The sequence below is a fragment of the Podarcis bocagei genome (genome assembly GCF_964188305.1).
Source record: "Podarcis bocagei genome assembly, chromosome: 7".
Taxonomy (NCBI): domain Eukaryota; kingdom Metazoa; phylum Chordata; class Lepidosauria; order Squamata; family Lacertidae; genus Podarcis; species Podarcis bocagei.
The window spans coordinates 91,433,398-91,459,161 of NC_138132.1; the positions used below are offsets into that span (position 1 = coordinate 91,433,398).

Sequence of the window (25,764 nt, forward strand, 5' to 3'; positions counted from 1 at the left end):
AGAGAACACGGATGTCCTAGATCTGGAAGGGTTTAACAATTCGTTAGGATGGCATGCATATTTGTGGTACGACAAGGTAAAGACTCACAAAATGTTTAAAAACCATATTGTCAGAAAAGCAATATTTATGGTCTGGACAAAATACAAAGACTTACTAGAAAGTAAGACCCCGAGGTGGCTATCACCAGTGGAGGCTAAGGCTCGAAAAAAACCCAATATGGAGGCCGGCTGGCTGAAATATGGGGAAATAGTAGAAAAGATTGGAGATAATTGGAGGTTACAGAGCTATGAAAAACTAAAGAATAAGGTGCAAGATTGGTTTCATTATGCTCAAATTCAAGAGGTGTTTAAGTTGGATAAAAAAACAGGATTCCAGGTGGAAAAATCGAAACTAGAGACAGAACTGTTAGAACCCAAGACTAAGTTATTATCAAGAATGTATAACTTGCTGCTTAAATGGAATACCCAGGATGAGACAGTTAAATCAGCCATGATAAAATGGGCTCAAGACATTGGGTACAACATTATGTTTGAAGACTGGGAAAGGTTATGGACCACCGGTATGAAATTTACGGCATGCAATGCCTTGAAAGAAAACATTATGAAAATGATATACAGGTGGTACATGACCCCAGTCAAGCTTGCTAAGATATACCATTTGTCTGATAACAAATGTTGGAAATGCAAGGAGGCTGAAGGGACATTCTTTCACCTATGGTGCACTTGTCCAAAAGTGAAGGCCTTCTGGGAAATGATTTACAATGAGTTAAAAAAGGTGTTTAAGTACACCTTTCCTAAGAAACCAGAGGCCTTTCTCTTGTGCATTGTCGGCCAAAAGGTGTTAAAGAAGGACAGAACGTTTTTTATGTATGCAACTACAGCAGCAAGAATCCTTATTGCAAAATATTGGAAGATTCAAGATTTACCCACAATGGAAGAGTGGCAAACGCAATTGATGGACTATATGGAATTGGCGGAGATGACTGCCAGGATCCGAGACTTGGGAGAAGAAGCAATGGAGGAGGACTGGAAAAAATTTAAGGACTATTTGCAAAAATTTTACAAGCTATATGAATCATAAGAATTCGCATGATTTGGAAAGGTTAGCTCCAGCAATGAGAGTGGATGATATATGAAACTAAGTAATATCAATGAAAGGACTAATGTTTAAATGTTTAAAATAACATTATATTTGTTTTTAGAGCAAATTAATTAAGTAATTTAAACTTAAAAAGCAATTATCTGAAAGTACAAAAGAAACGTATGAAACAGGGTTATAATTTGCTGATATTTTTATTGTTAAGAATGCACGGTGAGGGAGATGTGGGGAAGTCCGATAGAAGATTGAAAAAAGCTTTGAAGTAATTCATCTTTTCTTCTTTTCTTTCCTTGTTGTTCTTGTTTCTATGTATATCTGACTGTGTAATTCTATCTGGAAAAAATGCAATAAAAAATATTAAAAAAAAAACAAAGACTAGTTTGAAAGGTAAATCAAACTTCAGCTCCCCCTTCATATTCCTTCATTTGTCTTCCTTTTCTCTTGGCTTTTCCCGTTAAGTATTTTTCGTTTTCTGGATTCTCTTTAACATCTCCATCTTGGCATTTTTCTGAGTTTCTCTGTTTGAAGGGTGACTTGGTGCTCCTGGCAGTTCCTTCTCTTGGGGTGTGAAAAGCAATCCACAGTTCCTAGTTTCTCCCCAGCCCCACCACACCAATTCCATGGAAAGAGTTTTTTGATTCTTGGTTTGCTTGTTTGCTTGTAAAATACGTCCACAGTGACTTCTGTGACTCTGCAGGAAGAGGTGGCTTCATCTGAGTGTTGGTGACTTCATGTGTCTGGCAGCTCCTTCTGTTGCGTTGCGATCTAGAGTCACTCGCTTATCCCCAGCCGCCTTCCACCAATCCTCCAGAAAATAGTGTCTTGTTTTTGGCAGAGCATTCATTTCATTTGAGCCTTGCAGGATCTTTGGAGAGAACTGGGAAGAGAAAACCAGAAAACAAAATGGGAAAAACAGGAGACCAATCCAAAAAAATTGCCTGAATAAAAAGAAACCAACGGGGTGGTGGAACCTGAATTTACCTCAAGCAACACTGTCCTGATGCTGGTGACTCTCACTGCAGGCTTTTTCTTGATGTATCAAGAGCTCTTTCCTCACATTGCATCTTCTTTCTCGTCAACTGAACAGATCTGCTTCAGGTACAGTGAGCTCTGCGAAGCCGGAAGAAAAGAGGAGCTGCAACAAAAGAAGAAGTGTTCTCCTACCTGCAGGAGAGCTTCATTGTGGTGACACCGAATAGGACCTCTTCTGACGACTCGGTCACCGCCACCTGAAAGAGTCTTAGCACAAAAAGTTGCAGATGGAACACAATACAAATTAATTTTCTTCCCAGCCAAGCAAGGGATACTCACCTAGGTTTCCTTCAGGCAGAATGTCTCCATCTATACTGCTGCTATCATTGTGATGTAGCGTTTTGGCTTGACTTGGGAGGTATCAGAGCCTGTCACCGCCTCTTCAAATTCAAGAGGACTTTCTAGTTACCGTGTGTGTCCCTCCGAAAGCTGCGCGCTCGGTGGAAGAGGACGACCATCCCAGATCGAAGGAGTGTACCCTTCTTCAGTCAAGGGTATACGAGAGCTGTGCTGCCCTGCTCGAAGCTGCAAACCCCTGAAGGTCCATTTGTAGGAGAACGTAGGGTAGTCCAGCTTCCAAGACTCCAGACACATCCAAGTAAGGCAATGATGCACTATGTCTCAAATGCTGTTCTTGGAAGATGCTTAGCCAAAGGTTTGCAGGTTCTAGCAGGAGAGCGCAACTATCGCATACCCTTGACCGAAGAAGGGGGCCCTCCTTCGATCTGGGGTGGTCGTCCTCTTCCACCGAGCACGCCGCTTGGGGAGGGACGCACATGGAGCGCTGAGGGATACAGTAGAATCCACCCCCTTAACGCATTTGTCAATGAAATCCTAGGCCCTGATTTTTGAGTTATTACTCCCACAGCCACATCACGTATCGTGATAGTTTGGCCTGCCCTGTTGCATAGTTACCTTTTGACGTCCGTTTCCCATTTATTCTGTCATCTGGTCATTGCTGCTGGAAGAAAGGCCAGGCCTTTCAGTACAGCTCTAACCTCCTAGCATTCGTTCTACCTCCACTGGAATCCTCCACTTGCAGGACGCATTGGAGACACATCTTCCAGAGTTGAGGGCTCCATTTTAAGATGAGCATATACAGAAGAATCCTTTATGGTAACAGGGTGCAAAGGGGCTTGCCACAAGCTGTTGCCACCTCTGAAAAGTATTGAATAGTTACCTTCCTTCAAGTGCAACGCTAGTTTCCGGCTGCAAAGTTACTGGCAAAGGAAGCTGATTGCTAGATTGGGTTTTAAATTGGGTAGTTCAAACCTATTAGCTTCAGTGCTGGAGGATCCAGGGTTTTTTGCAGAGAGTCAACGCTTTGTGTTGCCTGAGCTATGTAGCAAAAAAAGAAGATGAAATCCCCAGACCTTGGGTGTTACACATGAGGGGGAATTTTGCCTGGCCTGTTCCATAGTTACCTTTGGAGCTCCCTTTCCCATCTCTTCTCGTAATCTTGCAGGTTCTGCTGGAAAGGCTTAGTGGAGTTGATCTTCTAGTCTGCTTCCTCGTTTGATCCTCACAACAACCCTGTGAGGTAGGTTAGGCTGAGAGATAGAGAGCTGCTTCATGGCAGAGGGAGGATTTGAACTCTAGTCTCCCAGGTCCTAATCCACCACTCTCGCCACTCTCAGCAACTTCCCTCAGAGAAAGCACTTTCCCACAGGATCCTGGACTTGCCGTGTCCCTGAGCAGTCCCTCTCCAGTCGCCATCAGCAGCTTCATCCTCCAAATGCTTTCTTTCCCTTTCCAGCAAGTTTTCAACTTACCTATCTCTCTCTCCATCCAAGGCAACCTGAGCCAACATGAAATTAGAAGGCGTGGTTTTGTCCTCTCCCTGTCTTCTTTCTTTTTTCTCCACATGCACATTTCTAGCTTCAGTAGCAAAAAACCCCAACTTTCTTGTCAGCAAATGACTTCTCTAGTTGTCTCGTCAAAGAAAGGCCTTCTATTTTCCCTACTCAATTTCCCTCTGCTTGAAGCAGACCTCGTATCCATGTGCTCCTTCTTTTCATCCAAAGACTAGTTTGAAAGGTAAATCAAACTTCAGCCCCCCCTTCATATTCCTTCATTTGTCTTCCTTTTCTCTTGGCTTTTCCTGTTAAGTATTTTTCGTTTTCTGGATTCTCTTTAACATCTCCATCTTGGTATTTTTCTGAGTTTCTCTGTTTGAAGGGTGACTTGGTGCGCCTGGCAGTTCCTTCTCTTGGGGTGTGAAAAGCAATCCACAGTTCCTAGTTTCTCCCCAGCCCCACCACACCAATTCCATGGAAAGAGTTTTTTGATTCTTGGTTTGCTTGTTTGTTTGTAAAATACGTCCACCGTGACTTCTGTGACTCAGCAGGAAGAGGTGGCTTCATCTGAGTGTTGGTGACTTCATGTGTCTGGCAACTCCTTCTGTTGCGTTGCGATCTAGAGTCACTAGCTTATCCCCAGCCGCCTTCCACCAATCCTCCAGAAAATAGTGCCTTGTTTTTGGCAGAGCATTCATTTCATTTGAGCCTTGCAGGATCTTTGGAGAGAACTGGGAAGAGAAAATCAGAAAAGAAAATGGGAAAAACAGGAGACCAATCCAAAAAACATTGCCTGAATAAAAAGAAACCAACAGGGTGCTGGAACGTGAATTTACCTCAAGCAACACTGTCCTGATGCTGGTGACTCTCACTGCAGGCTTTTTCTTGATGTATCAAGAGCTCTTCCTCACATTGCATCTTCTTTCTCGTCAACTGAACAGATCTGCTTCAGGTACAGTGAGCTCTGCGAAGCCAGAAGAAAAGAGGAGCTGCAACAAAAGAAGAAGTGTTCTCCTACCTGCAGGTGAGCTTCATTGTGGTGACACCAAATAGGGCCTCTTCTGGCGACTCGGTCACCGCCACCTGAAAGAGTCTTAGCACAAAAAGTTGCAGAAGGAACACAATACAAATTAATTTTCTTCCCAGCCAAGCAAGGGATACCCACCTAGATGTCCTTCAGGCAGAATGTCTCCATCTATACTGCTGCTATCATTGTGATGTAGCGTTTTGGCTTGACTTGGGAGGTATCAGAGCCTGTCACCGCCTCTTCAAATTCAAGAGGACTTTCTAGTTACCGTGTGTGTCCCTCCGAAAGCTGCGCGCTCGGTGGAAGAGGACGACCATCCCAGATCGAAGGAGTGTACCCTTCTTCAGTCAAGGGTATACGAGAGCTGTGCTGCCCTGCTCGAAGCTGCAAACCCCTGAAGGTCCATTTGTAGGAGAACGTAGGGTAGTCCAGCTTCCAAGACTCCAGACACATCCAAGTAAGGCAATGATGCACTATGTCTCAAATGGTGTTCTTGGAAGATGCTTAGCCAAAGGTTTGCAGGTTCTAGCAGGAGAGCGCAACTATCACATACCCTTGACCGAAGAAGGGGGCCCTCCTTCGATCTGGGGTGGTCGTCCTCTTCCACCGAGCGCACCGCTTGGGGAGGGACGCACATGGAGCGCTGAGGGATACAGTAGAATCCACCCCCTTAACTCATTTGTCAATGAAATCCTAGGCCCTGATTTTCGAGTTATTACTCCCACAGCCACATCACGTCTCGTGATAGTTTGGCCTGCCCTGTTGCATAGTTACCTTTTGATGTCCGTTTCCCATTTATTCTGTCATCTGGTCATTGCTGCTGGAAGAAAGGCCAGGCCTTTCAGTACAGCTCTAACCTCCTAGCATTCGTTCCACCTCCACTGGAATCCTCCACTTGCAGGACGCATTGGAGACACATCTTCCAGAGTTGAGGGCTCCATTTTAAGATGAGCATATACAGAAGAATCCTTTATGGTAACAGGGCGCAAAGGGGCTTGCCACAAGCTGTCGCCACCTCTGAAAAGTATTGAATAGTTACCTTCCTTCAAGTGCAACGCTAGTATCCGGCTGCAAAGTTACTGGCAAAGGAAGCTGATTGCTAGATTGGGTTTTAAATTGGGTATTTCAAACCTATTACCTTCAGTGCTGGAGAATTCAGGGTTTTTTGCAGAGAGTCAACGCTGTGTGTTGCCTGAGCTATGTAGCAAAAAAAGAAGATGAAATCCCCAGACCTTGGGTGTTACACATGAGGGGGAATTTTGCCTGGCCTGTTCCATAGTTACCTTTGGAGCTCCCTTTCCCATCTCTTCTCGTAATCTTGCAGGTTCTGCTGGAAAGGCTTAGTGGAGTTGATCTTCTAGTCTGCTTCCTCATTTGATCCTCACAACAACCCTGTGAGGTAGGTTAGGCTGAGAGATAGAGAGCTGCTTCATGGCAGAGGGAGGATTTGAACTCTAGTCTCCCAGGTCTAATCCACCACTCTCGCCACTCTCAGCAACTTCTCTCAGAGAAAGCACTTTCCCACAGGAAAATACGTCCACCGTGACTTCTGTGACTCTGCAGGAAGAGGTGGCTTCATCTGAGTGTTGGTGACTTCATGTGTCTGGCAGCTCCTTCTGTTGCGTTGCGATATAGAGTCACTAGCTTATCCCCAGCCGCCTTCCACCAATCCTCCAGAAGATAGTGCCTTGTTTTTGGCAGAGCATTCATTTCATTTGAGCCTTGCAGGATCTTTGGAGAGAACTGGGAAGAGAAAACCAGAAAAGAAAATGGGAAAAACAGGAGACCAATCCAAAAAACATTTCCTGAATAAAAAGAAACCAACGGGGTGCTGGAACCTGAATTTACCTCAAGCAGCACTGTCCTGATGCTGGTGACTCTCACTGCAGGCTTTTTCTTGATGTATCAAGAGCTCTTCCTCACATTGCATCTTCTTTCTCATCAACTGAACAGATCTGCTTCAGGTACAGTGAGCTCTGCGAAGCCAGAAGAAAAGAGGAGCTGCAACAAAAGAAGAAGTGTTCTCCTACCTGCAGGTGAGCTTCATTGTGGTGACACCAAATAGGGCCTCTTCTGGCGACTCGGTCACCGCCACCTGAAAGAGTCTTAGCACAAAAAGTTGCAGAAGGAACACAATACAAATTAATTTTCTTCCCAGCCAAGCAAGGGATACTCACCTAGAGCAGAATGTCTCCATCTATACTGCTGCTATCATTGTGATGTAGCGTTTTGGCTTGACTTGGGAGGTATCAGAGCCTGTCACCGCCTCTTCAAATTCAAGAGGACTTTCTAGTTACCGTGTGTGTCCCTCCGAAAGCTGCACGCTCGGTGGAAGAGGACGACCACCCCAGATCGAAGGAGTGTACCCTTCTTCAGTCAAGGGTATACGAGAGCTGTGCTGCCCTGCTCGAAGCTGCAAACCCCTGAAGGTCCATTTGTAGGAGAACGTAGGGTAGTCCAGCTTCCAAGACTCCAGACACATCCAAGTAAGGCAATGATGCACTATGTCTCAAATGGTGTTCTTGGAAGATGCTTAGCCAAAGGTTTGCAGGTTCTAGAAGGAGAGTGCAACTATCGCATACCCTTGACCGAATCTGGGGTGGTCGTCCTCCTTCGATCTGGGGTGGTCGTCCTCTTCCACCGAGCGCGCCGCTTGGGGAGGGATGCACATGGAGCGCTGAGGGATACAGTAGAATCCACCCCCTTAACGCATTTGTCAATGAAATCCTAGGCCCTGATTTTCGAGTTATTACTCCCACAGCCACATCACGTATCGTGATAGTTGGGCCTGCCCTGTTGCATAGTTACCTTTTGACGTCCGTTTCCCATTTATTCTGTCATCTGGTCATTGCTGCTGGAAGAAAGGCCAGGCCTTTCAGTACAGCTCTAACCTCCTAGCATTCGTTCTACCTCCACTGGAATCCTCCACTTGCAGGACGCATTGGAGACACATCTTCCAGAGTTGAGGGCTCTATTTTAAGATGAGCACATACAGAAGAATCCTTTATGGTAACAGGGCGCAAAGGGGCTTGCCACAAGCTGTCGCCACCTCTCAAAAGTATTGAATAGTTACCTTCCTTCAAGTGCAACGCTAGTTTCCGGCTGCAAAGTTACTGGCAAAGGAAGCTGATTGCTAGACTGGGTTTTAAATTGGGCATTTCAAACCTATTAGCTTCAGTGCTGGAGGATCCAGGGTTTTTTGCAGAGAGTCAACGCTTTGTGTTGCCTGAGCTATGTAGCAAAAAAAGAAGATGAAATCCCCAGACCTTGGGTGTTACACATGAGGGGTAATTTTGCCTGGCCTGTTCCATAGTTACCTTTGGAGCTCCCTTTCCCATCTCTTCTCGTAATCTTGCAGGTTCTGCTGGAAAGGCTTAGTGGAGTTGATCTTCTAGTCAAAAGTATTGAATAGTTACCTTCCTTCAAGTGCAACGCTAGTTTCCGGCTGCAAAGTTACTGGCAAAGGAAGCTGATTGCTAGACTGGGTTTTAAATTGGGCATTTCAAACCTATTAGCTTCAGTGCTGGAGGATCCAGGGTTTTTTGCAGAGAGTCAACGCTTTGTGTTGCCTGAGCTATGTAGCAAAAAAAGAAGATGAAATCCCCAGACCTTGGGTGTTACACATGAGGGGTAATTTTGCCTGGCCTGTTCCATAGTTACCTTTGGAGCTCCCTTTCCCATCTCTTCTCGTAATCTTGCAGGTTCTGCTGGAAAGGCTTAGTGGAGTTGATCTTCTAGTCTGCTTCCTCATTTGATCCTCACAACAACCCTGTGAGGTAGGTTAGGCTGAGAGATAGAGAGCTGCTTCATGGCAGAGGGAGGATTTGAACTCTAGTCTCCCAGGTCCTAATCCACCACTCTAGCCACTCTCAGCAACTTCCCTCAGAGAAAGCACTTTCCCACAGAATCCTGGACTTGCCGTCTCCCTGAGCAGTCCCTCTCCAGTCGCCATCAGCAGCTTCATCCTCCAAATGCTTTCTTTGCCTTTCCAGCAAGTTTTCAACTTACCTATCTCTCTCTCCATCCAAGGCAACCTGAGCCAACATGAAATTAGAAGGCGTGGTTTTGTCCTCTCCCTGTATTCTTTCTTTTTTCTCCACATGCACATTTCTAGCTTCAGCAGCAAAAAACCCCAACTTTCTTGTCAGCAAATGACTTCTCTAGTTGCCTCGTCAAAGAAAGGCCTTCTATTTTCCCTACTCAATTTCCCTCTGCTTGAAACAGACCTCGTATCCATGTGCTCCTTCTTTTCATCCAAAGACTAGTTTGAAAGGTAAATCAAACTTGAGCTCCCCCTTCATATTCCTTCATTTGTCTTCCTTTTCTCTTGGCTTTTCCCGTTAAGTATTTTTCGTTTTCTGGATTCTCTTTAACATCTCCATCTTGGTATTTTTCTGAGTTTCTCTGTTTGAAGGGTGACTTGGTGCGCCTGGCAGTTCCTTCTCTTGGGGTGTGAAAAGCAATCCACAGTTCCTAGTTTCTCCCCAGCTCCACCACACCAATTCCATGGAAAGAGTTTTTTGATTCTTGGTTTGCTTGTTTGTTTGTAAAATACATCCACCGTGACTTCTGTGACTCTGCAGGAAGAGGTGGCTTCATCTGAGTGTTGGTGACTTCATGTGTCTGGAAGCTCCTTCTGTTGCATTGCGATCTAGTCACTAGCTTATCCCCAGCCGCCTTCCACCAATCCTCCAGAAAATAGAGCCTTGTTTTTGGCAGAGCATTCATTTCATTTGAGCCTTGCAGGATCTTTGGAGAGAACTGGGAAGAGAAAACCAGAAAAGAAAATGGGAAAAACGGCAGACCAATCCAAAAAACATTGTCTGAATAAAAAGAAACCAACGGGGTGGTGGAATGTGAATTTACCTCAAGCAGCACTGTCCTGATGCTGGTGACTCTCACTGCAGGCTTTTTCTTGATGTATCAAGAGCTCTTCCTCACATTGCATCTTCTTTCTCGTCAACTGAACAGATCTGCTTCAGGTACAGTGAGCTCTGCGAAGCCGGAAGAAAAGAGGAGCTGCAACAAAAGAAGAAGTGTTCTCCTACCTGCAGGAGAGCTTCATTGTGGTGACACCAAATAGGGCCTCTTCTGGCGACTCGGTCACCGCCACCTGAAAGAGTCTTAGCACAAAAAGTTGCAGAAGGAACACAATACAAATTAATTTTCTTCCCAGCCAAGCAAGGGATACCCACCTAGATGTCCTTCAGGCAGAATGTCTCCATCTATACTGCTGCTATCATTGTGATGTAGCGTTTTGGCTTGACTTGGGAGGTATCAGAGCCTGTCACCGCCTCTTCAAATTCAAGAGGACTTTCTAGTTACCGTGTGTGTCCCTCCGAAAGCTGCGCGCTCGGTGGAAGAGGACGACCATCCCAGATCGAAGGAGTGTACCCTTCTTCAGTCAAGGGTATACGAGAGCTGTGCTGCCCTGCTCGAAGCTGCAAACCCCTGAAGGTCCATTTGTAGGAGAACGTAGGGTAGTCCAGCTTCCAAGACTCCAGACACATCCAAGTAAGGCAATGATGCACTATGTCTCAAATGCTGTTCTTGGAAGATGCTTAGCCAAAGGTTTGCAGGTTCTAGCAGGAGAGCGCAACTATCGCATACCCTTGACCGAAGAAGGGGGCCCTCCTTCGATCTGGGGTGGTCGTCCTCTTCCACCCAGCGCACCGCTTGGGGAGGGACGCACATGGAGCGCTGAGGGATACAGTAGAATCCACCCCCTTAACGCATTTGTCAATGAAATCCTAGGCCCTGATTTTCGAGTTATTACTCCCACAGCCACATCACGTCTCGTGATAGTTTGGCCTGCCCTGTTGCATAGTTACCTTTTGACGTCCGTTTCCCATTTATTCTGTCATCTGGTCATTGCTGCTGGAAGAAAGGCCAGGCCTTTCAGTACAGCTCTAACCTCCTAGCATTCGTTCTACCTCCACTGGAATCCTCCACTTGCAGGACGCATTGGAGACACATCTTCCAGAGTTGAGGGCTCCATTTTAAGATGAGCATATACAGAAGAATCCTTTATGGTAACAGGGTGCAAAGGGGCTTGCCACAAGCTGTCGCCACCTCTGAAAAGTATTGAATAGTTACCTTCCTTCAAGTGCAACGCTAGTTTCCGGCTGCAAAGTTACTGGCAAAGGAAGCTGATTGCTAGATTGGGTTTTAAATTGGGTAGTTCAAACCTATTAGCTTCAGTGCTGGAGGATCCAGGTTTTTTTGCAGAGAGTCAACGCTTTGTGTTGCCTGAGCTATGTAGCAAAAAAAGAAGATGAAATCCCCAGACCTTGGGTGTTACACATGAGGGGGAATTTTGCCTGGCCTGTTCCATAGTTACCTTTGGAGCTCCCTTTCCCATCTCTTCTCGTAATCTTGCAGGTTCTGCTGGAAAGGCTTAGTGGAGTTGATCTTCTAGTCTGCTTCCTCATTTGATCCTCACAACAACCCTGTGAGGTAGGTTAGGCTGAGAGATAGAGAGCTGCTTCATGGCAGAGGGAGGATTTGAACTCTAGTCTCCCAGGTCTAATCCACCACTCTCGCCACTCTCAGCAACTTCCCTCAGAGAAAGCACTTTCCCACAGGATCCTGGACTTGCCGTGTCCCTGAGCAGTCCCTCTCCAGTCGCCATCAGCAGCTTCATCCTCCAAATGCTTTCTTTGCCTTTCCAGCAAGTTTTCAACTTACCTATCTCTCTCTCTCCGTCCAAGGCAACCTGAGCCAATATGAAATTAGAAGGCGTGGTTTTGTCCTCTCCCTGTCTTCTTTCTTTTTTCTCCACATGCGCATTTCTAGCTTCAGCAGCAAAAAACCCCAACTTTCTTGTCAGCAAACGACTTCTCTAGTTGCCTCGTCAAAGAAAGGCCTTCTATTTTCCCTACTCAATTTCCCTCTGCTTGAAGCAGACCTCGTATCCATGTGCTCCTTCTTTTCATCCAAAGACTAGTTTGAAAGGTACATCAAACTTCAGCTCCCCCTTCATATTCCTTCATTTGTCTTCCTTTTTCTTGGCTTTTCCCGTTAAGTATTTTTCATTTTCTGGATTCTCTTTTAACATCTCCATCTTGGTATTTTTCTGAGTTTCTCTGTTTGAAGGGTGACTTGGTGCGCCTGGCAGTTCCTTCTCTTGGGGTGTGAAAAGCAATCCCCAGTTCCTAGTTTCTCCCCAGCTCCACCACACCAATTCCATGGGAAGAGTTTTTTGATTCTTGGTTTGCTTGTAAAATACGTCCACCGTGACTTCTGTGACTCTGCAGGAAGAGGTGGCTTCATCTGAGTGTTGGTGACTTCATGTGTCTGGCAGCTCCTTCTGTTGCGTTGCGATCTAGAGTCACTAGCTTATCCCCAGCCGCCTTCCACCAATCCTCCAGAAAATAGTGCCTTGTTTTTGGCAGAGCATTCATTTCATTTGAGCCTTGCAGGATCTTTGGAGAGAACTGGGAAGAGAAAACCAGAAAAGAAAATGGGAAAAACAGGAGACCAATCCAAAAAACATTTCCTGAATAAAAAGAAACCAACGGGGTGCTGGAACCTGAATTTACCTCAAGCAACACTGTCCTGATGCTGGTGACTCTCACTGCAGGCTTTTTCTTGATGTATCAAGAGCTCTTCCTCACATTGCATCTTCTTTCTCGTCAACTGAACAGATCTGCTTCAGGTACAGTGAGCTCTGCGAAGCCGGAAGAAAAGAGGAGCTGCAACAAAAGAAGAAGTGTTCTCCTACCTGCAGGTGAGCTTCATTGTGGTGACACCGAATAGGGCCTCTTCTGACGACTCAGTCACCGCCACCTGAAAGAGTCTTAGCACAAAAAGTTGCAGAAGGAACACAATACAAATTAATTTTCTTCCCAGCCAAGCAAGGGATACTCACCTAGGTGTCCTTCAGGCAGAATGTCTCCATCTATACTGCTGCTATCATTGTGATGTAGCGTTTTGGCTTGACTTGGGAGGTATCAGAGCCTGTCACCGCCTCTTCAAATTCAAGAGGACTTTCTAGTTACCGTGTGTGTCCCTCCGAAAGCTGCGCGCTCGGTGGAAGAGGACGACCATCCCAGATCGAAGGAGTGTACCCTTCTTCAGTCAAGGGTATACGAGAGCTGTGCTGCCCTGCTCGAAGCTGCAAGCCCCTGAAGGTCCATTTGTAGGAGAACGTAGGGTAGTCCAGCTTCCAAGACTCCAGACACATCCAAGTAAGGCAATGATGCACTATGTCTCAAATGGTGTTCTTGGAAGATGCTTAGCCAAAAGTTTGCAGGTTCTAGCAGGGGAGTGCAACTATCGCATACCCTTGACCGAAGAAGGGGGCCCTCCTTCGATCTGGGGTGGTCGTCCTCTTCCACCAAGCGCGCCGCTTGGGGAGGGACGCACATGGAGCGCTGAGGGATACAGTAGAATCCACCCCCTTAACGCATTTGTCAATGAAATCCTAGGCCCTGATTTTCGAGTTATTACTCCCACAGCCACATCACGTCTCGTGATAGTTGGGCCTGCCCTGTTGCATAGTTACCTTTTGACGTCCGTTTCCCATTTATTCTGTCATCTGGTCATTGCTGCTGGAAGAAAGGCCAGGCCTTTCAGTACAGCTCTAACCTCCTAGCATTCGTTCTACCTCCACTGGAATCCTCCACTTGCAGGACGCATTGGAGACACATCTTCCAGAGTTGAGGGCTCTATTTTAAGATGAGCACATACAGAAGAATCCTTTATGGTAACAGGGCGCAAAGGGGCTTGCCACAAGCTGTCGCCACCTCTCAAAAGTATTGAATAGTTACCTTCCTTCAAGTGCAACGCTAGTTTCCGGCTGCAAAGTTACTGGCAAAGGAAGCTGATTGCTAGACTGGGTTTTAAATTGGGCATTTCAAACCTATTAGCTTCAGTGCTGGAGGATCCAGGGTTTTTTGCAGAGAGTCAACGCTTTGTGTTGCCTGAGCTATGTAGCAAAAAAAGAAGATGAAATCCCCAGACCTTGGGTGTTACACATGAGGGGTAATTTTGCCTGGCCTGTTCCATAGTTACCTTTGGAGCTCCCTTTCCCATCTCTTCTCGTAATCTTGCAGGTTCTGCTGGAAAGGCTTAGTGGAGTTGATCTTCTAGTCAAAAGTATTGAATAGTTACCTTCCTTCAAGTGCAACGCTAGTTTCCGGCTGCAAAGTTACTGGCAAAGGAAGCTGATTGCTAGACTGGGTTTTAAATTGGGCATTTCAAACCTATTAGCTTCAGTGCTGGAGGATCCAGGGTTTTTTGCAGAGAGTCAACGCTTTGTGTTGCCTGAGCTATGTAGCAAAAAAAGAAGATGAAATCCCCAGACCTTGGGTGTTACACATGAGGGGTAATTTTGCCTGGCCTGTTCCATAGTTACCTTTGGAGCTCCCTTTCCCATCTCTTCTCGTAATCTTGCAGGTTCTGCTGGAAAGGCTTAGTGGAGTTGATCTTCTAGTCTGCTTCCTCATTTGATCCTCACAACAACCCTGTGAGGTAGGTTAGGCTGAGAGATAGAGAGCTGCTTCATGGCAGAGGGAGGATTTGAACTCTAGTCTCCCAGGTCCTAATCCACCACTCTAGCCACTCTCAGCAACTTCCCTCAGAGAAAGCACTTTCCCACAGAATCCTGGACTTGCCGTCTCCCTGAGCAGTCCCTCTCCAGTCGCCATCAGCAGCTTCATCCTCCAAATGCTTTCTTTGCCTTTCCAGCAAGTTTTCAACTTACCTATCTCTCTCTCCATCCAAGGCAACCTGAGCCAACATGAAATTAGAAGGCGTGGTTTTGTCCTCTCCCTGTATTCTTTCTTTTTTCTCCACATGCACATTTCTAGCTTCAGCAGCAAAAAACCCCAACTTTCTTGTCAGCAAATGACTTCTCTAGTTGCCTCGTCAAAGAAAGGCCTTCTATTTTCCCTACTCAATTTCCCTCTGCTTGAAACAGACCTCGTATCCATGTGCTCCTTCTTTTCATCCAAAGACTAGTTTGAAAGGTAAATCAAACTTGAGCTCCCCCTTCATATTCCTTCATTTGTCTTCCTTTTCTCTTGGCTTTTCCCGTTAAGTATTTTTCGTTTTCTGGATTCTCTTTAACATCTCCATCTTGGTATTTTTCTGAGTTTCTCTGTTTGAAGGGTGACTTGGTGCGCCTGGCAGTTCCTTCTCTTGGGGTGTGAAAAGCAATCCACAGTTCCTAGTTTCTCCCCAGCTCCACCACACCAATTCCATGGAAAGAGTTTTTTGATTCTTGGTTTGCTTGTTTGTTTGTAAAATACATCCACCGTGACTTCTGTGACTCTGCAGGAAGAGGTGGCTTCATCTGAGTGTTGGTGACTTCATGTGTCTGGAAGCTCCTTCTGTTGCATTGCGATCTAGTCACTAGCTTATCCCCAGCCGCCTTCCACCAATCCTCCAGAAAATAGAGCCTTGTTTTTGGCAGAGCATTCATTTCATTTGAGCCTTGCAGGATCTTTGGAGAGAACTGGGAAGAGAAAACCAGAAAAGAAAATGGGAAAAACGGCAGACCAATCCAAAAAACATTGTCTGAATAAAAAGAAACCAACGGGGTGGTGGAATGTGAATTTACCTCAAGCAGCACTGTCCTGATGCTGGTGACTCTCACTGCAGGCTTTTTCTTGATGTATCAAGAGCTCTTCCTCACATTGCATCTTCTTTCTCGTCAACTGAACAGATCTGCTTCAGGTACAGTGAGCTCTGCGAAGCCGGAAGAAAAGAGGAGCTGCAACAAAAGAAGAAGTGTTCTCCTACCTGCAGGAGAGCTTCATTGTGGTGACACCAAATAGGGCCTCTTCTGGCGACTCGGTCACCGCCACCTGAAAGAGTCTTAGCACAAAAAGTTGCAGAAGGAACACAATACAAATTAATTTTCTTCCCAGCCAAGCAAGGGATACCCACCTAGATGTCCTTCAGGCAGAATGTCTCCATCTATACTGCTGCTATCATTGTGATGTAGCGTTTTGGCTTGACTTGGGAGGTATCAGAGCCTGTCACCGCCTCTTCAAATTCAAGAGGACTTTCTAGTTACCGTGTGTGTCCCTCCGAAAGCTGCGCGCTCGGTGGAAGAGGACGACCATCCCAGATCGAAGGAGTGTACCCTTCTTCAGTCAAGGGTATACGAGAGCTGTGCTGCCCTGCTCGAAGCTGCAAACCCCTGAAGGTCCATTTGTAGGAGAACGTAGGGTAGTCCAGCTTCCAAGACTCCAGACACATCCAAGTAAGGCAATGATGCACTATGTCTCAAATGCTGTTCTTGGAAGATGCTTAGCCAAAGGTTTGCAGGTTCTAGCAGGAGAGCGCAACTATCGCATACCCTTGACCGAAGAAGGGGGCCCTCCTTCGATCTGGGGTGGTCGTCCTCTTCCACCCAGCGCACCGCTTGGGGAGGGACGCACATGGAGCGCTGAGGGATACAGTAGAATCCACCCCCTTAACGCATTTGTCAATGAAATCCTAGGCCCTGATTTTCGAGTTATTACTCCCACAGCCACATCACGTCTCGTGATAGTTTGGCCTGCCCTGTTGCATAGTTACCTTTTGACGTCCGTTTCCCATTTATTCTGTCATCTGGTCATTGCTGCTGGAAGAAAGGCCAGGCCTTTCAGTACAGCTCTAACCTCCTAGCATTCGTTCTACCTCCACTGGAATCCTCCACTTGCAGGACGCATTGGAGACACATCTTCCAGAGTTGAGGGCTCCATTTTAAGATGAGCATATACAGAAGAATCCTTTATGGTAACAGGGTGCAAAGGGGCTTGCCACAAGCTGTCGCCACCTCTGAAAAGTATTGAATAGTTACCTTCCTTCAAGTGCAACGCTAGTTTCCGGCTGCAAAGTTACTGGCAAAGGAAGCTGATTGCTAGATTGGGTTTTAAATTGGGTAGTTCAAACCTATTAGCTTCAGTGCTGGAGGATCCAGGTTTTTTTGCAGAGAGTCAACGCTTTGTGTTGCCTGAGCTATGTAGCAAAAAAAGAAGATGAAATCCCCAGACCTTGGGTGTTACACATGAGGGGGAATTTTGCCTGGCCTGTTCCATAGTTACCTTTGGAGCTCCCTTTCCCATCTCTTCTCGTAATCTTGCAGGTTCTGCTGGAAAGGCTTAGTGGAGTTGATCTTCTAGTCTGCTTCCTCATTTGATCCTCACAACAACCCTGTGAGGTAGGTTAGGCTGAGAGATAGAGAGCTGCTTCATGGCAGAGGGAGGATTTGAACTCTAGTCTCCCAGGTCCTAATCCACCACTCTAGCCACTCTCAGCAACTTCCCTCAGAGAAAGCACTTTCCCACAGGATCCTGGACTTGCCGTGTCCCTGAGCAGTCCCTCTCCAGTCGCCATCAGCAGCTTCATCCTCCAAATGCTTTCTTTGCCTTTCCAGCAAGTTTTCAACTTACCTATCTCTCTCTCTCCGTCCAAGGCAACCTGAGCCAATATGAAATTAGAAGGCGTGGTTTTGTCCTCTCCCTGTCTTCTTTCTTTTTTCTCCACATGCGCATTTCTAGCTTCAGCAGCAAAAAACCCCAACTTTCTTGTCAGCAAACGACTTCTCTAGTTGCCTCGTCAAAGAAAGGCCTTCTATTTTCCCTACTCAATTTCCCTCTGCTTGAAGCAGACCTCGTATCCATGTGCTCCTTCTTTTCATCCAAAGACTAGTTTGAAAGGTACATCAAACTTCAGCTCCCCCTTCATATTCCTTCATTTGTCTTCCTTTTTCTTGGCTTTTCCCGTTAAGTATTTTTCATTTTCTGGATTCTCTTTTAACATCTCCATCTTGGTATTTTTCTGAGTTTCTCTGTTTGAAGGGTGACTTGGTGCGCCTGGCAGTTCCTTCTCTTGGGGTGTGAAAAGCAATCCCCAGTTCCTAGTTTCTCCCCAGCTCCACCACACCAATTCCATGGGAAGAGTTTTTTGATTCTTGGTTTGCTTGTAAAATACGTCCACCGTGACTTCTGTGACTCTGCAGGAAGAGGTGGCTTCATCTGAGTGTTGGTGACTTCATGTGTCTGGCAGCTCCTTCTGTTGCGTTGCGATCTAGAGTCACTAGCTTATCCCCAGCCGCCTTCCACCAATCCTCCAGAAAATAGTGCCTTGTTTTTGGCAGAGCATTCATTTCATTTGAGCCTTGCAGGATCTTTGGAGAGAACTGGGAAGAGAAAACCAGAAAAGAAAATGGGAAAAACAGGAGACCAATCCAAAAAACATTTCCTGAATAAAAAGAAACCAACGGGGTGCTGGAACCTGAATTTACCTCAAGCAACACTGTCCTGATGCTGGTGACTCTCACTGCAGGCTTTTTCTTGATGTATCAAGAGCTCTTCCTCACATTGCATCTTCTTTCTCGTCAACTGAACAGATCTGCTTCAGGTACAGTGAGCTCTGCGAAGCCGGAAGAAAAGAGGAGCTGCAACAAAAGAAGAAGTGTTCTCCTACCTGCAGGTGAGCTTCATTGTGGTGACACCGAATAGGGCCTCTTCTGACGACTCAGTCACCGCCACCTGAAAGAGTCTTAGCACAAAAAGTTGCAGAAGGAACACAATACAAATTAATTTTCTTCCCAGCCAAGCAAGGGATACTCACCTAGGTGTCCTTCAGGCAGAATGTCTCCATCTATACTGCTGCTATCATTGTGATGTAGCGTTTTGGCTTGACTTGGGAGGTATCAGAGCCTGTCACCGCCTCTTCAAATTCAAGAGGACTTTCTAGTTACCGTGTGTGTCCCTCCGAAAGCTGCGCGCTCGGTGGAAGAGGACGACCATCCCAGATCGAAGGAGTGTACCCTTCTTCAGTCAAGGGTATACGAGAGCTGTGCTGCCCTGCTCGAAGCTGCAAGCCCCTGAAGGTCCATTTGTAGGAGAACGTAGGGTAGTCCAGCTTCCAAGACTCCAGACACATCCAAGTAAGGCAATGATGCACTATGTCTCAAATGGTGTTCTTGGAAGATGCTTAGCCAAAAGTTTGCAGGTTCTAGCAGGGGAGTGCAACTATCGCATACCCTTGACCGAAGAAGGGGGCCCTCCTTCGATCTGGGGTGGTCGTCCTCTTCCACCAAGCGCGCCGCTTGGGGAGGGACGCACATGGAGCGCTGAGGGATACAGTAGAATCCACCCCCTTAACGCATTTGTCAATGAAATCCTAGGCCCTGATTTTCGAGTTATTACTTCCACAGCCACATCACGTCTCGTGATAGTTTGGCCTGCCCTGTTGCATAGTTACCTTTTGACGTCCGTTTCCCATTTATTCTGTCATCTGGTCATTGCTGCTGGAAGAAAGGCCAGGCCTTTCAGTACAGCTCTAACCTCCTAGCATTCGTTCTACCTCCACTGGAATCCTCCACTTGCAGGACGCATTGGAGACACATCTTCCAGAGTTGAGGGCTCCATTTTAAGATGAGCATATACAGAAGAATCCTTTATGGTAACAGGGCGCAAAGGGGCTTGCCACAAGCTGTCGCCACCTCTGAAAAGTATTGAATAGTTACCTTCCTTCAAGTGCAACGCTAGTTTCCGGCTGCAAAGTTACTGGCAAAGGAAGCTGATTGCTAGATTGGGTTTTAAATTGGGCATTTCAAACCTATTACCTTCAGTGCTGGAGAATTCAGGGTTTTTTGCAGAGAGTCAACGCTTTGTGTTGCCTGAGCTATGTAGCAAAAAAAGAAGATGAAATCCCCAGACCTTGGGTGTTACACATGAGGGGGAATTTTGCCTGGCCTGTTCCATAGTTACCTTTGGAGCTCCCTTTCCCATCTCTTCTCGTAATCTTGCAGGTTCTGCTGGAAAGGCTTAGTGGAGTTGATCTTCTAGTCTGCTTCCTCGTTTGATCCTCACAACAACCCTGTGAGGTAGGTTAGGCTGAGAGATAGAGAGCTGCTTCATGGCAGAGGGAGGATTTGAACTCTAGTCTCCCAGGTCTAATCCACCACTCTCGCCACTCTCAGCAACTTCCCTCAGAGAAAGCACTTTCCCACAGGATCCTGGACTTGCCGTCTCCCTGAGCAGTCCCTCTCCAGTCGCCATCAGCAGCTTCATCCTCCAAATGCTTTCTTTGCCTTTCCAGCAAGTTTTCAACTTACGTATCTCTCTCTCTCCGTCAAAGGCAACCTGAGCCAACATGAAATTAGAAGGCGTGGTTTTGTCCTCTCCCTGTCTTCTTTCTTTTTTCTCCACATGCACATTTCTAGCTTCAGCAGCAAAAAACCCCAACTTTCTTGTCAGCAAATGACTTCTCTAGTTGCCTCGTCAAAGAAAGGCCTTCTATTTTCCCTACTCAATTTCCCTCTGCTTGAAGCAGACCTCGTATCCATGTGCTCCTTCTTTTCATCCAAAGACTAGTTTGAAAGGTAAATCAAACTTCAGCTCCCCCTTCATATTCCTTCATTTATCTTCCTTTTCTCTTGGCTTTTCCCGTTAAGTATTTTTCATTTTCTGGATTCTCTTTAACATCTCCATCTTGGTATTTTTCTGAGTTTCTCTGTTTGAAGGGTGACTTGGTGCGCCTGGCAGTTCCTTCTCTTGGGGTGTGAAAAGCAATCCACAGTTCCTAGTTTCTCCCCAGCCCCACCACACCAATTCCATGGAAAGAGTTTTTTGATTCTTGGTTTGCTTGTTTGTTTGTAAAATACGTCCACCGTGACTTCTGTGACTCTGCAGGAAGAGGTGGCTTCATCTGAGTGTTGGTGACTTCATGTGTCTGGCAGCTCCTTCTGTTGCGTTGCGATCTAGTCACTAGCTTATCCCCAGCCGCCTTCCACCAATCCTCCAGAAAATAGTGTCTTGTTTTTTGGCAGAGCATTCATTTCATTTGAGCCTTGCAGGATCTTTGGAGAGAACTGGGAAGAGAAAACCAGAAAAGAAAATGGGAAAAACGGGAGACCAATCCAAAAAACATTTCCTGAATAAAAAGAAACCAACGGGGTGGTGGAACGTGAATTTACCTCAAGCAGCACTGTCCTGATGCTGGTGACTCTCACTGCAGGCTTTTTCTTGATGTATCAAGAGCTCTTCCTCACATTGCATCTTCTTTCTGGTCAACTGAACAGATCTGCTTCAGGTACAGTGAGCTCTGCGAAGCCGGAAGAAAAGAGGAGCTGCAACAAAAGAAGAAGTGTTCTCCTACCTGCAGGAGAGCTTCATTGTGGTGACACCGAATACAGTGTACGGCTTCTTCTGACGACTCGGTCACTGCCACCTGAAAGAGTCTTAGCACAAAAAGTTGCAGAAGGAACACAATACCAATTTTCTTCCCAGGCAAGCAAGGGATACTCACCTAGATGTCCTTCAGGCAGAATGTCTCCATCTATATTGCTGCTATCATTGTGATGTAGCGTTTTGGCTTGACTTGGGAGGTATCGGAGCCTGTCACCGCCTCTTCAAAAGAGGACTTTCTAGTTACCATGTGTGTCCCTCCGAAAGCTGCAGACTCGGTGGAAGAGGAAGACCATCTCAGATCGAAGGAGTGTACCCTTCTTCAGTCAAGGGTATACGAGAGCTGTGCTGCCCTGCTCGAAGCTGCAAACCCCTGAAGGTCCATTTGTAGGAGAACGTAGGGTAGTCCAGCTTCCAAGACTCCAGACACATCCAAGTAAGGCAATGATGCACTATGTCTCAAATGGTGTTCTTGGAAGATGCTTAGCCAAAAGTTTTCAGGTTCTAGCAGGAGAGCGCAACTATCGCATACCCTTGACCGAAGAAGTGGGCCCTCCTTCGATCTGGGGTGGTCGTCCTCTTCCACCAAGCGCGCCGCTTGGGGAGGGACGCACATGGAGCGCTGAGGGATGCAGCAGAATCCACCCCCTTAACGCATTTGTCAATGAAATCCTAGGCCCTGATTTTCGAGTTATTACTCCCACAGCCACATCACGTATCGTGATAGTTTGGCCTGCCCTGTTGCATAGTTACCTTTTGACGTCCGTTTCCCATTTATTCTGTCATCTGGTCATTGCTGCTGGGAGAAAGGCCAGGCCTTTCAGTACAGCTCTAACCTCCTAGCATTCGTTCTACCTCCACTGGAATCCTCCACTTGTAGGACACATTGGAGACACATCTTCCAGAGTTGAGGGCTCCATTTTAAGATGAGCATATACAGAAGAATCCTTTATGGTAACAGGGCGCAAAGGGGCTTGCCACAAGCTGTTGCCACCTCTGAAAAGTATTGAATGGTTACCTTCCTTCAAGTGCAACGCTAGTTTCCGGCTGCAAAGTTACTGGCAAAGGAAGCTGATTGCTAGATTGGGTTTTAAATTGGGTAGTTCAAACCTATTACCTTCAGTGCTGGAGGATTCAGGGTTTTTTGCAGAGAGTCAACGCTTTGTGTTGCCTGAGCTATGTAGCAAAAAAAGAAGATGAAATCCCCAGACCTTGGGTGTTACACATGAGGGGTAATTTTGCCTGGCCTGTTCCATAGTTACCTTTGGAGCTCCCTTTCCCATCTCTTCTCGTAATCTTGCAGGTTCTGCTGGAAAGGCTTAGTGGAGTTGATCTTCTCGTCTGCTTCCTCATTTGATCCTCACAACAACCCTGTGAGGTAAGTTAGGTTGAGAGATAGAGAGCTGCTTCATGGCAGAGGGAGGATTTGAACTCTAGTCTCCCAGGTCCTAATCCACCACTCTAGCCACTCTCAGCAACTTCCCTCAGAGAAAGCACTTTCCCACAGGATCCTGGACTTGCCGTCTCCCTGAGCAGTCCCTCTCCAGTCGCCATCAGCAGCTTCATCCTCCAAATGCTTTCTTTGCCTTTCCAGCAAGTTTTCAACTTACCTATCTCTCTCTCCATCCAAGGCAACCTGAGCCAACATGAAATTAGAAGGCGTGGTTTTGTCCTCTCCCTGTCTTCTTTCTTTTTTCTCCACATGCACATTTCTAGCTTCAGCAGCAAAAAACCCCAACTTACCTATCTCTCTCTCCGTCGAAGGCAATCTTATCTTGGTATTTTTCTGAGTTTTCAGTTTAAATTTTCTTGGCTAAGCTGTTTTTTGTGTGACCTTCTCAAGGACCATCATCTGTGTACAATTTACTGTCCCTGTGGGGGGAGGGAGCCAAAATGGTGACGGAGATAGCAGACTAGCCAGAACCTCCCGTCTTCAATTAAGCTTTTAATTAGGTTTTAGCCATCTTCTGATCCTATGTTTATATTTTTAGTTGTCATTTTGTTTCCTTTGCTTTTAGCCTAATGGTTTATTGTTTTACTGTTTTATTATCTACTGTTTTATGGCTCAACTCGACTTAGCGTAACAAGGAACGCTAAAGAAGATAGATTGCAGTCTTTGCAACTAACGCACAGCTTTCATCCATTGAAGGGAGGCACGAACCCGCTGTATCGTCAAGGCTGAGGTAAATTATTCCCCTTCCCAGAAATATTTCCGCGGTGAGCGTTGAAAGCCTTAAAGCTGAGAACTAAAGACGGAAAAGGGAGCAGAAACCCTAGAGGCCCACGAGATAAGGGGCAAGCATGGAACCTTGCTTGTAAAACAACCCTCCCTTTCGAAGGTGGGAAACTGGAAGATAAACATAATCCCAGTGGCGTAGCGTGGGTTGTCAGCACCCGGGGCAAGGCAAGTAATTTGCACCCCCTAACCCGTGGATTTGCGCCCCCTAACCCGTGGAGTTGCGCCCCCTAACACTAACCCCCAGATGTTGCGCCCGGTGTGGCCGGGGCCCCCTGCACCCCCCACGCTACGCCACTGCATAATCCGTTTTGTGATTGAGACAAGTGAAGCCAAAAAACCCAGGACTAAGAGACTCCAGCAAACTGCTCCCAGTTACCTTTTTCCACGCTCAACATGGTCCTTACAAGAAAGAACTATATGGACCTGGGATTTGCACCAATATCACCTCAGGGGGAGTGGGAGACCCGAAGGAAGCAAAGTAAAATCACCAATTACTTCCACCATAAAGAGGGGAGTAAGAATCCACAGCACGAGAGCACCCCAAAAGAAATTGCCCCAAATTCCCAATTGTTTTGTTAAGCAATCTTACCTAAGCTGGTTTCAGTTTCCTTTTCAAACCTGTTTCATCTTCCCCAGCCAACTCTCCTAATCTCTCTGCCCTTTAGCTCCTTCAGCTCTGACCAGTGAGCAGGCTAACACTAGTATTACAGCCAGGGACAGGCTCACTCACTGGAATGTGGCTCGCTCCTTCCGCCACCAGTAGGTCGTAAGAACACATAAAAAAGTCCCTTGCGGCGTTAATACAGTGGGTGCAGGTGTCTTTACTTTCGTCATGGGGTCACTTCAGGGCTTTGATGAGAAACGTCAAAATTTACATACTTTCCAAATTAATACATTCTGGTAATACAAGGGAACTGAATTAGTAATCCACCCAAATCTCATGGATTACAAACTACAGGAACATGACCTGCACAGGAAAATAAGGAAAAGACTATGTGAAAAATAAGGGAAAGACTATGTGAAGAGGGACATGGGTGGCGCTGTGGGTTAAACCATAGAGCCTAGGATTTGCCGATCAGAAGGTCGGCGGTTCGAATTCCCCGCGATGGGGTGAGCTCCCATTGCTCGGTCCCTGCTCCTGCCCACCTAGCAGTTTGAAAGCACGTCAAAGTGCAAGTAGATAAATAGGTGGGAAGGTAAACGGCATTTCCGTGTGCTGCTCTGGTTCGCCAGGAACGGCTTAGTCATGCTGGCCACATGATCCGGAAGCTGTACTCCGGCTCCCTCGGCCAATAAAGTGAGATGAGTGCCACAACCCCAGAGTCGGTCATGACTGGACCTAATAGTCAAGGGTCCCTTTACCTTTACCTTATGTGAGGAGGGGCTGGCTTGGATCTCAGTGGCCCCCATTGAATTCTGTGGAGCAAAGTAAATGGGCTGCAATCTGGGGCACAGTTGGAAAGGACAGCAGTTGCTTCTCACTCCTGCAACATTCTATGATAGAATGAATGAAGACTGGGTGTTTGTTTTTAAAAAAGTTGACCAAAAGGAAGAAAGCGGGGTGGGGTGGGGTGTAATTTTACATCATTGCTCCTGTTTGTAGCATACTGGCCGTCTTTCCCTTGAAAATTGCTTTGCTGAAATATAATACCTGGTTGGTGGATGGGAAAGGCTTGGAGTGACTGAAATAGATGTACAGCTCCACTAATTACAGAATACATTTCATTTCACTTTGAGGATTAAAAACCTCAGTGTTTGATGCTTAAGAATGCCTTTTTTGGTTTAAAGTGCTCTTTTCCCTGTTCTATCTCTGTCTTAATTTTAACCGCCATGACATGATTGCATAATTATTGTAGCTTGAAAACTGGGTGAATCTTAGCACAATGTGTAAAGTCACTTTCCAGATAATCATCACTGAAGTTGGACTGTTCTTTTACAAGAAAGCAGGTATAGGTGAAAGACCATGTGAAACTGCTTTGGATATGGTTTTTTCCTGCTGTACCCCCAGTTGTGTAATGCATGGCGTCATTAATCCATTTGCCATTGCCAATAGATTTAAAACTCTCCTCATCAAAAGCATTCATTTAAAGGAATCTGCCTTGTTGGGTGCGCTTCTTTCTTGCATTGTGCAAGGAAAACATTGCCACTGAGAGAGAGCAGAACAGCCAGCCCCAGCTTCCTGCCTTCTTACATATAATCTGCCTGTAAACCTCCTCTTCCTTAGTGTCACTGTTGCCCACAAAGAACTCAGCAGGAAGGAGAAGGGAGACAAAGCTAGAATTAGTTGGCTCTGCCTGTCACTGGCTTTGGTGCCACCTACTGTTCGCCTCCTGCCTTACCCCCTCCCTGTCCTTGCTCCCTTTTGTGGGCATAGGACCCAGACTCTTGGCTCAGTTATTCCCCAAGGCTTTATTACACAAGTCACTACATGGCCTAAA

General features: G+C 46.4%; 2 protein-coding genes across 3 annotated transcripts in view; one reads left to right on the forward strand and one right to left on the reverse strand.

Moving 5' to 3' along the window:
• Positions 1-24,873, reverse strand: part of LOC308590759 (neuropeptide FF receptor 1-like) — a 51,449-nt gene extending 26,576 nt beyond the window's left edge. Inside the window, exon 1 of one of the 2 annotated variants that reach the window (XM_081200968.1) lies at positions 24,695-24,873. The gene's annotated coding sequence lies outside the window, so the exon portion shown is untranslated. Of the gene's footprint in view, positions 1-23,915; positions 24,484-24,694 lie in introns of those variants that run through there. The other variant, XM_081200969.1, reaches the window with a different exon arrangement.
• Positions 1-25,764, forward strand: part of FER1L5 (fer-1 like family member 5) — a 150,262-nt gene that overhangs the window by 12,998 nt on the left and 111,500 nt on the right. The window contains exon 3 of the mRNA XM_081200890.1: positions 12,601-12,683. The gene's annotated coding sequence lies outside the window, so the exon portion shown is untranslated. The remainder of the gene's footprint in view (positions 1-12,600; positions 12,684-25,764) is intronic.